At 43.8% G+C, this 12,269-nt stretch overlaps 1 protein-coding gene and 1 long non-coding RNA gene across 4 annotated transcripts in view; one reads left to right on the forward strand and one right to left on the reverse strand.

Annotated features, from left to right (window-relative positions):
• Positions 1 to 1,044, reverse strand: part of LOC105295845 — an 89,272-nt gene extending 88,228 nt beyond the window's left edge. For all 3 annotated transcript variants that reach the window (XR_896203.2, XR_002781905.1, XR_002781906.1), the window contains exon 1: positions 945 to 1,044. This is a non-coding gene — a long non-coding RNA (uncharacterized LOC105295845). The remainder of the gene's footprint in view (positions 1 to 944) is intronic.
• Positions 176 to 12,269, forward strand: part of KLF3 (Kruppel like factor 3) — a 41,434-nt gene continuing 29,340 nt past the window's right edge. Inside the window, exon 1 of the mRNA XM_011365648.2 lies at positions 176 to 612. The gene's annotated coding sequence lies outside the window, so the exon portion shown is untranslated. The remainder of the gene's footprint in view (positions 613 to 12,269) is intronic.

Below are 12,269 nucleotides of genomic sequence, written 5' to 3' on the forward strand. Positions count from 1 at the left end.
CCAGCCCCACGGCAGCGCCGCGCCTCGCGGGACAGGTTCAGCCGGCGGGGCGGCGCCCGGCTCCGGGGAATAATGAGTGTCTGTCAGGCCGTCCCCGGGTGACTGGGCGGGGCGGGGCGGAGGCGGCGCGGGAGGCGGGGGTGGCGGGGGAAGGGTGCAGGGCGGGGTGCGTGTTTGCGCGAGTGACTCGGTCGACCCCTCCGGCGGCTGCCTCCACCCAAGTGGGTGGGGACCCGCCCAGCCCGGGCGGCCACGGCGGCTCCCTCTCCCCTCCCTGACCCTCCCACCCCGGGTCCCAGCCTCTACTTACCCCGCCAGCCCCGGGAGGCTCGCAGAGCGAGCAGCGCCGGCGTCATGTGACTGCCCGGAGTTGGTGCCAGGAGCCAGAGGGGAGCCAGGAGCGGAGCCGCGCGGAGCCGGGGCCCGAGCAGGAGCGCAGCGCGAGCGCCCGCCGAGCCGAGCCGCGCCCGCCGCACGCGCGCCCGTCCCCGTCTCTTGCGGCCGCAGCCGCTCGGACTAGAGCGCTGACATTACTGCATTTACGGGGTTCAAGGCAGCCCGGATCCGGGCCTTTATTTCTCTTCTGCAGTGCTCAGCACCGCGCCTCGAAAAGTAAGTCCCCTCTCCCTCACCTTTCCTTCTCGCCCGACTCCGCTGCCCCCCCCTTTTTGGCTTGTCCGGTTTCATTTCTTTTCATGGGGGTGCTCAGTGAATGGGTCGGGGTACAGCGCGGGAGGTAGGGGGTGCGGGGGTGGGGGGGCCTGTGGGAAAGTGCAACAGCTCCTCGCAGGCAGGGGTGGAGGCGGAGGTTAGGGGGAGGAGGCCCCCGGGTTCAGCGGTTGAAAGTGTGGGTTTGCGGGGGGGGGAGCCACCGTGCGGGCTGCGGGGGAAGGAGGCCGGCAACGCCCGCCGCGGCCCCGGCGAGGGCGCGGGCGGGGGCTCACCTGTGTGGTCCCCCGGCCGCCGCCCGCTCGCTCGCGATTCCCTCCAAAGCCCCAGAAATCTCAGTGCTCTCCGCGTGTGGCAACGTTGTTTGGAGAAAGGTAGCACGGAGGCCGCGCGCTCCTGCTCCTCCCCCTTCGGGTCCCCCACCCCCCGCTCCCGCGCCCTCCCTCTCCCCGCCCCCCGCCCGCGCCCCCCGCCGCCCTCCTTTTCGGACCGTGCGCTCTGGGGCTCGCCCGCCGGAGCAAACTTGGAGCTGCCTCCCAGTCCCCCTGGGAAGAAACTTGGGGCAGTTGGGGCTAGAGGCAGCATCCCATTCTCGGTCCTGGAGCCCAGGAGTGGCTAGGGCGTCTGGATCCCCGGGGGAAGGATTAAAGAGCTGGCTGGGTTTGCAGCGTCCTCCTCGGGGGCACAGAGGGAACCTGCCGCAGTGCCTGGAGCAAAGATTGCAGCGTGGCTGGAGGCGGAGAGCGCCTTAGGCAACAGCATGCAGTTAGGGACCCTAGCCGGGCGGGGACCTAGGGGATTGATCCCTGGACCTGGATCCTTGGGACCTACCTGAGATTTCAGAGTGGCTTTCTTAGAGATAGCAGATAATACCTGGAATTGTCATTACCACTTTGGCAGATAACAGAGAATCTTTTCTGCTTTAAATTTTACGGCAACATAGAAAAATAATAGATGAAAAACATGTGAATGGGACTTGTTTTTAATAAGTCAAGTTAAACAGAAATTGGAAATTGCTCACCTTGTATTTCACTAAAATATTTTACACTGAATTTTTACTAACTAAAGGTATTTTCCCATTAATATCACCCAAGACACTTTAGATATAATGATTATATTCTCACAAAGAGTTTGGTATATGAGAAAAAGTATGAAGTTGTATTCTGACTTCATTTAGATTTAGTATCCGTAATTACAAGCAAAATCAAGGGGGAAATAGGACATTTGTTCATTATAAGTTTTTCCACAGAGCAATTTTTTGATGTCCTTTTCTGAGTGCATTATGTATGAATTGCATTATGTATGGATTTGAGGAGCATTTTTATAAGAGAAACCCATCTGGATGGTAATCTTCCTAACTCTAGGGAACACTTGCTTTCAGGGAAAAAACAATCTGATAGCATTAACATCTCCAAAATTTTGTGTTACCATTTTTTAAAGAAAGAGTGGAAGAATGAGTTTCTTCTGGCTTGAAACAAGGAGTACATTAGTTGACCTTAGGCTGTTAACAGAAACCAGAAATGAGATGTTTGATTAATTCAAACTCCCTAGAGAAACATCTCAATTTCTACAGTCAGTGGGGTTTGCCTTAGAACTATTAGCAAGTTCAATGAAGATTCATTGTAAAGAACATTTGGCTTGCATAAAGGAGAATGCAAGTATAAAAATTCTAATATGAGAATAACAAAGAAAATTAGCCGCTTAGACCACAAAACCTTGTCAGATATAAAACATAGCAGCATAGCTTTGGAGAAAGGTATTGTTTTTTTTTTTTTTTTTTTACTGCAAAGTTTCTAAATTAAAACCCAATCTTCTGGTTGCTATGGACACACTAATGCCTTTTTTTCCCTCCTCCTCCTCCCCCCTGCTTTTTTTCTTACCTGTTGTTACGTCTGCATACAGATTCTTAAATCTCTGATAATGGAAACCTGAGTTAAACAGTCCTGGCTAACAATATGAAGAGAAATCATGGGAAAAGGACTGAATGGATTTTACTACCTCAAAAATACCTAAAGGAAAATAAACATTTTAGGATATCTTATAAAAATTGATACTCTGTTCTATAGATTGTACAGCAATTTTAGATTAAATGAAATGTCAGGAACAGAATCATTCTCAAAAGGATTTCTGTAGATTTGTGTACATATAGAACAGATGTGCAGCTGTGTGTAAATATGTTCATAATTATGCATTTGAAAGAACAGTGGAAATTTGGGGTGACACTAGCTGTCCCACACACTGTGTCTCGGAATTTAGTTCTGTGGCTGAGACACTTAAAATTGGTCCAGTTTTGTGTGGGATAACCCAATTGTAATCTGAATTCTTAACAGCAGTGCTCTATCTTCGTTTTCCCCATGATGCTCTGAGGCTGAACAATAATTATTACCCTAACCCAGAATTTGATCATGGCTAGAGACCAGCCATTGGGATGGGGGATGAAGAGACAAAAGAAATCGGTAGGGAGGTTTGTGTCAATTAGGAAGATCTCTGCTGCTTGAAAATGATAAAATCCCATGTTCACTTATGATGTTTACTGTATATGGAAGCTCCTATTTGTAAATAGGGCAGGTCCCCTGTATGAAGCTGGTGTTATTATTCACACCCATAGAACAAACACCTCCACCCCCCTGTTGTTGTCTTAAAAAACTCCAGCTGCTCATGAATATAGGGTCAGGGAGGGCCGGCTAAATGTTTCTCTGTGCTTTCTCTCCAGCACAGCCAGCAGAGCTGTTTCCTGTTCTTTGTTTCAAGGCTGGGGTTTGCGTCATACATTCCAAGTGGCATATGTGTGCTCTTTCCTGTTTCAGGCTGTTTTCTGGTAGATCAGTAGCCCAGACCAGGCCTTGGTCCCTGCCCCTAAACTCCCTATCCCCACCCAGGGAGTTATCATGTCTCTACACACTTGCTATTGCTTAAGATGCCTGTGTTATGTCATAATGAGAAGTCAGTTAACCTTTTTACATATACCCTTTGCTCCAGTTTGTTTATATGGGTGAATAAATACTTTTACCTCTTTAAATTTACCATTGACAAATTGCGATTTGGGGAAATTTGTGTGCATATTAGCCAGAAGTCTAGAGGTTATTTTTGTTTGTTTGCTTGGTTTTTATTGTTTTGAAGTGGGTAAGGTGTTTGAGATAGGCATTTTGCCCTGAAGCTGTCAGTTTTGCATCAGGATTACCACCTTACAGTTCAGAAGACCTAGCATTCATTATCTGAAAGATGTGGCCCATCCTTGTCACATTTAACACGGAACTGTAGGCATAGGAGGCTTCAGTAGATGGAGAACTTAAGTAGTTTTGGCAGCTTAGGCTGACTTGAAAGTCTTGCATATGTTTTCAGGAAGAAATCTTCAGAAAAAGTATTGAAGCAAAACGTAAAATATATTGAAAACGATCCCAGGTTTATTTCTTTTTAAAGACAAAGACTTGTACTAGGATAATTTTTTTAAAGACAAAGATTTTACTGTATTCTACATCTGATTTCCAAACTCTTTCAAGAATAAAAAGCTCAAAGAAAAGGAGAACTGGAAATAAGAAATTCACTTAATGATAGCTTGGAAAATGTTAATCTTATGTTTTGAAACAGAAGGAAAATGCTCATTTTTATTTTACAATAACTTTTTCATAATTTTTTTTTATATATTCTCTCAGTTGTGGGTTAAATTTCTGGGTTAACTACATAAAACTTATTTTAAGAAATTATTTTTCTCTTGGTTGTCCGGAAACTAAGTTTTAAAGAAACATTTGGAAAGAAAACTTTTGGTAGGTTTCGTTTTTAAACTTATTTTTGGATTTTCTTTAAAATCTGAAGGAATTATTTACAGTGTTCTCTAATGGAATTAATTGAAAGAGTTGATGTGGCAGCAAGTCAGACCTTATCCTTCCAAAAATTAATAATAGTACTTTGGTTTTAATGTCTTGTTTCACCATTCTTTATTTATGGATAAACATACAATATAATATTAAGACAGCTTCTAGGATCAAATAGTAGGCTACTGATAACCTTCCCTGAAAACAGATGAGAGTTTTGTAAAGTTTCAGTAAGATTTTTTTCTTTGGAGCAAGCAAACTTGAAATATTAAGCTCACTTGTAGGACAAGAGACCTTCGAACTAAATTTATAGCTAACCCAATAGAAGCAAGTTTTTTTTAGTTCCAAAGTTAACACTCCAACTAGATTTGATGGTCTAAATATTTTTATTTGGCTTAACTCAAATCATTCTTCCCTCATTTGTGAGGAGAGGGAGGTAATTAATAGAGGTGATTAGGATCTAATATAGTCTGTCAGGAAAAAAATTCTGCAAGCTTCTAAATGCTAAGCTAAACAATAGGGAAAATTATAGCAATGTGAATAGTTATTATAATTACAAACAAAAATGAGAACAATAATTTTATGTATTGACCACATAAATTATCATTCCAAATTCCATTTTATCTCCATCCCTCTCTCTCTTTAGATACTTGCCATCTGAATATTTCCAAATAAACGTTTTTGCTATAAAATAAACAGCTTTCTTAGTTCGTTATTTCTAATTGTGTTTTCACACCCAGTTGTGTTTAAGGAAAAATAAATACAAACAACCTCATCCTTTAAATACTAGGAATTACGTTATTCCGGAAATTGAGTTTCTTTCTGAAGTGCCTCATTTATCATTGGTTTGTAATATTCTAGTCAAAATTTGTCTTGGAATGAGGTAGAAGGGAAGGATTATGATTTTTTTGTTGTTTTCATTTTGGTTGTGCTCCAGCATTCTCATTTTCAAGCCTGATCTGTCCCTTTCTTAGACCTAGTTTGTCATCTGAAGCAGTAATGCCAGAGCTCGAGACAGGAAACCAGACAGCAGTCCGCCCTGATAGGGGAGAGCATTGTCCAGAGGAGGTAGCCTTGTCCGCCCCTCCCCCTTGCCCCCCAGCTCTCCTTCCTTGAAATTTAGCAGTAATAAAGAGACACAATGCTAGAGATGCAGTTTCTGGACCAGAACTAGGACCGTTTTCTCCCAAAGCAAAAAAAAAATTTCCTTTCAACTGGCTCAGTGCTTTTTCTGGAATTGTCACCATAGGTCACTGGAACATTTCAAAAATTACTAATATATTTTGTATCCCTCAGTCAGGGTGTTTAATAGTAAAGTTCTTCCTCTAGCAGAACAGGTTCTTGGAGCTTTTTGAAATTCACTCCATTGTGTTGGCAAGCCGAATACATTATCATTTTCCCCATCTAATTATTAGGGGAGCTGGAGACCAAATGTGGCAAGTTAAGTGGCCTTTCAGTCCATGCATTCCGTGTAACCCTGGGTCTAGCTCTTATCCTAATTTCCAAGAAGGGGGTGTTTCCTGAGGCAGCTCCCTTCCAGGAGGACCCCGAGGAGCCCAGATTAGCCTGGGACATGTTCAAGATGGTTGTCGATCATTAGCAGGCCTGAGGATCTCCAGGGATGGCCTGGAGCTAGTATCAACCCAGATCAGTGGAGTTTAGCCAAATCTAGACATAGAGATCAAGTGGACATTTGAGGTTAGTGCATCTACCCTGGAGAGCGACCTGTGAATCCGACCTGTGGGTTTTTTCTGCTTTGGCCTATACATTCTTCTTCTAACTACTGTTCTTTGAGTCTAATCACTGAAAGCCACCCCTATATCTATTCATACACTCTGTACCCTGGTACCTTCTAAAGTGTTGCACCCCAAAATTTCTTTCATTAGTCAATTCAAGTTCTTGTTCCACTTAGTTCTCCAAACAAGGGAGTTTTTCTCTCTGGAGCCTCCCAAAGTTTTCACATTTATTTTGTGTTTTAGGTTTCACCGGCCCCTGGGCAAGTTTTCCTGTGCGACACCTGGTAGATGGTCATTCCTAGGCCCTTGCCCTTCATTTCATCCTAGCACGTAAGAAGTGCAGTTTGACATCCATTTATTTATTCATCTCACAAGTATTTATTGAGCGCCTACTCATTAGAACTAATCTCAAATTATGTGCAGTCATTCTTAGTTATGCCACAGGATGGAGTAGGTCCGGAGTGATCTAACCTGAAAAGGTGTTTTGAAGTCTTAATTACCCTCTGGAACCTCCCCATGGCCCCGCCTAGCATGGGCCAGGGTGGCAGTGCACACACCCCACGCCCTCCACACCAGGGAAGTGACCCCAGTATGAGATGATTTCACTTAAAAGTCAGTTCCACAGTACAGACTGAAGCAAAGCAGAAGGAGCCCTGGTCTGGAGGCAGACACGTTTCTGTTCCTGGCTGTAGCTCCACCCCACTGTGAATTCGGGCAAGTCATTTCACCTCTGTTCCTCCATTTCCTCGTTTCTAAAATGGGGATGAGGACCTGACCCTTCCACCTTTGCACAGTTATTATGAGGATTTCCGTATTTACTTGAGTAAAGCTGCCAATTTTTCTCGGCAGTTTTATGGACCAGTTGCAGGTGCACTGGCTAGGAAGAATAATAGCCCAATTTGGGGCCCTCAGAATGTGTCTTTTGATCTTCGGTCCAAGCATGCACTCTAAGAGAGAGAGTAGGCATCAGGGGCCAGACGGGAGGTTGAAATCGCCACTGCTGTAAACACACTGTTCCTGCATTCCATATCCCCCATGGACAGATCTGTTTGCAGAAATCGGTATCCCACTATTGCTGTTTGTGGTATGATGTTCTCTGCCCAGCGAGGCAGTAGAGTAAGGTGCCAAGTCCGCCAACCTTGATGTCAGACTACTTTGGGTTCAGATCCTGGCTCTACAGTTTAGCAGCTGTGTGATGTTGGGCAGATTATTTTACCTCTCTGTTCTAGTGTTCTCATCCATAAAATGGGAAGGTCGTGCCCACCTCGTGGGCAGTAAATGACACAGTCCATGTAAATGACAACCATGATTTCCAGTCATGAAGGTGGTGAGGATCAGCAGGAAATCTGTGACAATCCTGCCCTGGCTTTCCTTGGTCAAGGAAGATATCCTTTAAAAAACAAAACAAAACCTCGTTGTTTTTGTTGGTTTGTTTTGTTTTGCTAAACACACACCCTCCCTCTTTCCCTTCCTCCCTCTTCATGCAGTTGCCTCTTCCCTCTCTTATTTATTTATTTATTTATATTTTAGGTCTTAAAACAGAGTAGAGACCTTGACACTACATGTGTTTGGGAGATCTCTCTGTGTGGGTAATAAAAATTTCTTTGAGGATGATACCAATAAGGTCTCTGGAGGACCCATAACATTCAAGGTTAAGGTTAGGAGCAGTAACTTTTTTAGAGAGCTTTGGTTCCCTTGAGGTTAAGGCCCCTTCACCCCCATTACTTCTTTAAGGTGATTTCAAGTGCATTTAAAGGGAAAGGGAAATCAGGAGCTCCCACTCTGGGCTAAGTGCTCTTACATTTGCTCCTTATGCCTGACCTTTTTAAAATATGTCATTTAGTGAACAAGCCTGATGCCTTTGGGGAGTGGGTAGGGAGCCCTCTAAGGAAGTATAAGGACAGGAAGTAAAGCACTCCTGTCCTGTAGGTGTTCTGGTGGTGGTCAGTTAAAGTCCCAGCCTATCTAGGTAAGAAGGCAGCCTCAGATCTGCCTCAGATCTACTGGGGCACAATCAGCTGGCTGCACAGAGTGGGGAGGGCCTTGAGCTGGTCTTTGAAGAATTAGGAGGATTTAGATAAGCCGGAAGGGGCCGGAGCATTCCTTGCTGGTTGCCCAGCATCAGGGCCAAAAATGAACAAAGGCATGGGGGTTGGGGGGCCGCCAGCATGAAGGGTGCTTGTTGGAGCAGGGGGCAGCTGGTTAGTAAAGGGTGCTGAACATGGGTGCTTGAACCCACTCCACATGCACTGGGGATCCCATTGGAGGGAGGCCGGTTTGAGAGCTTGGGAAAGACTAGATGAGAAGAGGGCTTTGAAAAATGTAGGTGGCAAGGGAGTCGACCTGGACTGGAGGGGCCAAGGGAAGGGGTAGGGAGACCAGTGAAGGAAAAATCGCAGGAACACAGTCTTAGGCACTGAGAGCCTGGATCCCAGTGGCCATAGTACAAATGGAAATAAAAGTTGGTGAGGGAGGCTTAAAAGATAACCTCTAGGGTTCTGTGGTGAATGACCAGAAAATGAGGCAAACGGGGGAGGGCTGCCAGCAGGCTTTTTGAGGCAAGAGTGAGGAGGAGGAGGATTTGGATTGGGGACATGTTGAATTCTCTTGCATAGCAGTGGTTCCAAATGCTTTTCTGTTTCTTTTTTGTTTAGAAGGGACGGGGCAGTATAGTTCTTGGTTCTGGGGTTCTATGAGATAAACTTTTAATGGTGAATCCTCAGGAGTCCAGGGAATTACCCCGACGATTCTTTCTGGTTATTTTTATGGTGCCAGCCATCACTGTTGAGGCCAGAGTTTCCAGGAACTGGCTGCTGACTGGAGCCAGTTGGTCCCTCCCAGCCTCCCACTCCCTCCTGGGTGGGGCCGCAAGGGTGGAGGCTCCTTAGGGTGGAGTGGGGTGGGTCTCCAGTGATAGGGCACAAAGCAGAGAGGCAGCCCGGCCTCACGAAGCCCTTCTGGACTTGATTATATAACACTTCACAGAAGAGAATTTCGAGGGCTTAGGCCGGCCTTGTAAGATACGTACACAGGAGGATTACACATCACGGGTATTTTTCAATTGATCTTGGGTTGCTTGCCCTTAAAACTAAAATACAAAATTATCAGCCTAAAGAAGGAAAACAAATATGTAACCTTAGTAGGAAAAATGATTAGCTTTTGCTAAACTTTCTTTAAGAAGGGTGTGGATTGCTACCAGCCAGGTGCTGGTGAACTTGAGAGTTTTCCTACAGGGTATGGGTTGGCTTTCCCCACTCCCACTCCTGCTTTGCTGGGCCTCCGTCTGCAAAAGTGTAGAGATTTTGCTTGGTTGTTACCTTTGCACCTGTCCTTATTTACATGCAAAATCAATTGCTTCACTCGGTCTTTCCGAAGTACAGGGTGTGGGCAGAATCTTATCTGAAGCCATGTCCTGTTTGGACAAGTTGGACTTGCCTTGGCAACTCTCCATAGGGTGGAGCAGATGGGTGGAGGCAGGAAAGTAAAATTGGGTGGCTTGTTAGCCTAGAGAGGAGAGAGGGCGGATTGTTTGCTCACTGGATCATTATATTTAATCTGAAACTAAATAATTAACTTCTTTCCCATTTATAAAACATTTTGATGCAAAATAACTAATTTATGAAGGGCAAGGATTTAGAAATATTCCATGGAATTTTTTTTCTTTTCAAATCAATTAGAGAAGACTGAGGTAAGGTGAAAATCGTCAAGTGGCGTGAAAACGGAACACATTTCCAGGTAAGTGCCAGCACTTGGCTGTTCTGAAAAGGAGCCTCCAACTTAAAAATGCCTGCTGACATCTGTTGCCTGGCCCTTTGTATTTCTGGCCAGAGCAACTGCCACTAAATATTCAGCTCCTTCGGGAGCTTGAAGAGTTTGGGTACAGAAGTGAAAAAGGACAAGTTTCTTTGGAAAGGAAGTTTAGCTTCAAGGATGTTGCCTGCCTGCCCTGGTCTTCCTCCTGGCCAAAAATTACACATGCACTCAGAGATGGGATTTTTTTTTTTTTTTCCTCCTTTTTTCCCTGAAGTTCCTTTGGGGAGTAGAGGGTGGGGGAAGGTAACATGCTTCCTCCTTGAACATCCAAACACTTGGGATAGTTGGGGAGGGGACTTAACAGGTAGTGTGTTGGTTTATCCTGCTGTTTTTCTCTTTAAACCTGGCTTAGGTCAGCTAAGATTTGCTTTCAGAGAGGCAGGTAGTTTGGAGCTTTATGGGTTGGAGAAGAATAATGTAGGAATCCTTTGAGGATCTGAGGAAAGAAAGAAAGATATGAAAAGGGCATAAAAAGAGAAATAAGAAGGGTGAATGTCAGGCAAGTCTTGTATGTCACCAAGAAACTTTGCTTCTGACGCATACACATTCTCCACGTTCATGCTCACTCTCTCTCATGTTTCTGGGAAGGGGGGAAGTCATTATAAAGTTGTTTTTGTGATAAATATGCTCTAGCTTCGAGACAAGCAACTTTCAAAGGAGGTTTGGTAAATCATAACCTCTTTTCATTATGGGCTGTATTTCTAAGCTCTGTAGCACATTTGTATCCTCGTAAAGCAGAGGACTGAATTAGGACTGTGAGACGCAACTATATTATACCAAAGCTATTTAATACACAATCACACAGTTTTTCATTTTGGCAAAAATCTGACCATATTTTGGCATCTGAAAAGTCAGAAGTATAAGTGGAGAGAGTGTGAAAGGAAATCTGTTTCTTCCTTTTGAAGGAAAATTCAGCTGTGTTGGCCCTTTCCAGCAAAATAACATAGTTGGAGAAGATGACATTTGCTCTAGTTACAGAAAATTATTTTGGCAATGATGTTTCTATATTTTTACTTTTAAGCGCCTTGATAACTTAGAAATATGAACCAGTTTTGCCCTTTTTTTTCTTTTTTTGAATACAACTTTGTTATTCTGAGATTGACTTTCTCTGCTAGGCTAGTTAAATACAACTAATATGTAATTGTATTTATGATTGGAAAATAGTCGTTAGAAACAACACAACCACATTTGGGGCCTCATCGTGTCTGTGACGCCCTCGTAAAATGGTTAACAGAATTCCTGAGCCTGCTTAAAACTCACTGAGTTTAAAGACCCTAATGTTGGCACTCTATTCACTGCCAGTTTCCTAGTCTAATACCTGTCTTAGCACGCCACCTACTGGTTCTACTGAAGATTGCTGTCAGTGTTGTGTAATAGATTTTCTACAGCATTTGCATTTTTTAGCATTCTTCTAAAATGATGGCAGCGTCCCCAGAGCACTGAGCTGCCCGTGCAGAACTAAAGCCACTAAATTCAGAGAGTCTGATTCTTCCAGTTACTTCTCAGTTACATGGAGGGCGCTTTGGAGACACTGCAGTCTCCAAAGACAAAGTCAATACCAGTGGCAAAAGTGGTCTATTCAGAGATGGGCACGGTAGGTACAGAGTATATGAGGGTTTTTTTGCAAATAAATAAACAAAAGCCTGATATGTATTAATGTGTTATTCTCTTCCTAAACTTAGTTTCTTTCTAGCTTTGCCTTCCTCTCCTGTTTTTATTAAGTTTTGGCTGTAGAATTAACATTTAAAAATTGGCACTGAGATATGTATAAAGCTGCCCCATTCCCAAAAAGCTCAACATTTTCCTTACATGTCCATTACCTTCTCTTGTTTCATAGCCTATGACTATCATTAAAGGCATGATCAGTTATTTTAGAAGCTACCAAGTTGGGAGCAAAGTGCTGTTAGACATGTGACTGGACAGTGAATTTGATTCTGTTCAGAGTGATATTTGAATTTTGCAGACTCTTTTTATTTTCCAGGGATGTATTTAAGAGTTTCAAAGTATCATTCTTTCTTTATTAGCTGAAATACTTCTATAATGAGAAATATCCCTTAATCACAACTGAGATACTTTAAGGTACAGTTCTGAAGATATATACCTTTACAATTCTTTTTTCAATAAAAATGAATCAGGTTTTGTTGGAACAGATGCTTTGTATTAGACTATTTTTTCTCTTATGATTACAAGTCTTACAAAGCACTAATGTTCTTAAAACAAAAATTAACAAAAACGATTT

This window comes from Pteropus vampyrus, unplaced genomic scaffold (genome assembly GCF_000151845.1).
Source record: "Pteropus vampyrus isolate Shadow unplaced genomic scaffold, Pvam_2.0 Scaffold5, whole genome shotgun sequence".
In the NCBI taxonomy this organism is placed as follows: domain Eukaryota; kingdom Metazoa; phylum Chordata; class Mammalia; order Chiroptera; family Pteropodidae; genus Pteropus; species Pteropus vampyrus.